The following is a 2,456-nucleotide window of genomic DNA, read 5'->3' on the forward strand; positions in this document are numbered from 1 at the left end:
TGACGGCATTATTATTTATTTAAAAACAAAGTAATTAAGACAGGACTTGGTTCGGATTCCTTTTCGTTTCTGCAAAACGTTTTAAGAAACAAATCTGATATGGCTTAGTTCTCATGCTTCCAAACAAAAAATATGGTTTCTGTATCCAATAATATATCTCAAAAATTGTTCGTTATTTTCGGGAAATAAAAATCAACCATATGCACAGATGCCTCGAAATTCGGTATATTGGGGATTCAAAACTTATTCTCCGATTTCGTCAAGTTTCAAACAAGCGATGGACCACCTTGAGAGTGTTGTTTGTGCTAGGTTTCATTGCGATAACTTAGCCTTCAAAATCAGTGCGAAACGAAATCTCACGGAACAACACAGAGTAGGTCTAACTACAGATTTTTTACTTTTCTTTGTTATAAATGCGAAATATTTGTTTTCGAAAAGATTATTATGAAATGATATTTTAATATCAGTGGTATGGTGTCGTTGTTTTAGTTTTGTTTTCTAATTTTTATACTTCTGCAATCTTTTGCTACGGAATATATTATGTTAGTATTGTTCACCTATCGGTTAAACATATCAACAAACACTAAACAAAATAGATATAGAGTTTACACAAATGATGCCACTGCCACGCCCACAAATCGCCATTAACCGAAAACTTATAAATAAGCACTAATTTAAGATATAAAACTGTAATTTGGTACAGAGGATTGCAATAGCAAGGAGCACTTGCGGGAAAAAATTTTGAAGTGGGAGTTTAATGAACTCCAACTGACAGTGTGAATTGGAAGATAGCCCCGCTCACTCTCCATATAGCGGTACTGTTAAAAAGTACTAATGCCAGGGACATTAAATTTTATCTTCTAGATGCTATAAGAAAGCTTTTTGGGAGCCAACTTTTTGGTTTCGGGACCCGAGAGATTGATTTCGACTAAATTTGGTGCATAGAATGCTTCTCATATTCCTATGTCACAATGTGAATCTGGACTAAATCGGACTACAAGAACGCCTACTTCCCGTATAACACAATTTTAAATTCCACTTGATTACTGGCCTGGCAATTATACATACATAAACATCTTATGTAAGCATTAACATTGCTAAATGCTACAAACATCTTTTGTATGTATAATTCCCAGTCTTTCTTTAAACTCAATGGTCTCAAAACCGTACAAACCAACTTGCATACCAAGTATTATATTGTATTTAAAGGCCATAAAGATGAAGCCAGGGGATTAATATGAGTATTAAATTAACCATGCCTGCCTACCTGCGTGTCCGCCAGTATATACTCGAACAGTTTTTGATATATCGATCTACAATTTTACTCAAGGTTTTTCTCAAACAATGTTAACTCTTTTTTTTGCTTTTAACCTGTATATATGTATATATAGTTTGCCCAGTATATCAAATAATCCACCTATTGGAAATAAAAAAACTGTCAACAAGCAGAATCGTGTACAGACGAGTAAGCTCACTTCTTCTGAAGTACTGAAAACAAACTCAAACGTGGTGAACGAAAAAAAAAACCACAAAGATGACCGAAGATCTACTAACTCAAATTCCTGAGATGTTAAATAAACAAGAAAAATTCAATATCAATCTAAGCAGCCGTTTAGATAACCTCGAAAAAAATAAAAATAAAACAAAATCTAAGGCATGAATGGTGCTCTCCGAGTTATGAAATGAAATGCAAATGGACTATTCAAGCACCAATAAGAACTTCAACAAAATAGATGTATGTCTAATATCCGAAACTCATTTTACGAGAAAGAGCTACATAGCTTTCAAAAACTACGATATCTATCATACAATCCACCTTAGTAATTTTTCGAGGGGAGGCACTGCTGTTATTGTTAAAAACAGCATTAAACATTATGAGGGATCGCGCCTAACGACAGCTAAATGGCGCGACTTATTCTTTATTGTGATAAAGCTCAAGAAACCGGGTGTGAGTTTTTATCGGCCGGAAAACCAACTTACTGGCCAACGGACGCCAACAAAATACCAGATGTAATAAACTTCTTTATAACCAGGAAGATATCTCGAAATTTCATAGAAATAGAAGGTGGGTTAGATCTAAGCTCTGATCACTCCCCATTATATTTAACACTAAGTGAAGCAGTCATTAAAAGAGATCTTAGTCTGAAGCTATACAACACAAATACAGACTGGACTTCGTTCAAACAAATAGTTCAGACTAAAATAAAATGTCCGAGAATCAAAACAATTGAACAACTTGAGTCAGAAGTTAATACATTTACGAAAGAAATTCAACAGCAGCTGGGGATAATACTCCGGAGAAAAAGCGGAAATTATAGGTTCAAATTACCCTAAAGTAATAAAAAATCCTCCTAATTAAAAAAAGAAAGTTACGACGGAAATGACAACAAACCCGCTCACCACTCGACAAAACAAACCTCAATGAGGAAACAGCTGAATTAAAACGAGAAATCTCT

The sequence above is a fragment of the Bactrocera dorsalis genome, chromosome 2 (genome assembly GCF_023373825.1).
Source record: "Bactrocera dorsalis isolate Fly_Bdor chromosome 2, ASM2337382v1, whole genome shotgun sequence".
Lineage (NCBI taxonomy): Eukaryota > Metazoa > Arthropoda > Insecta > Diptera > Tephritidae > Bactrocera > Bactrocera dorsalis.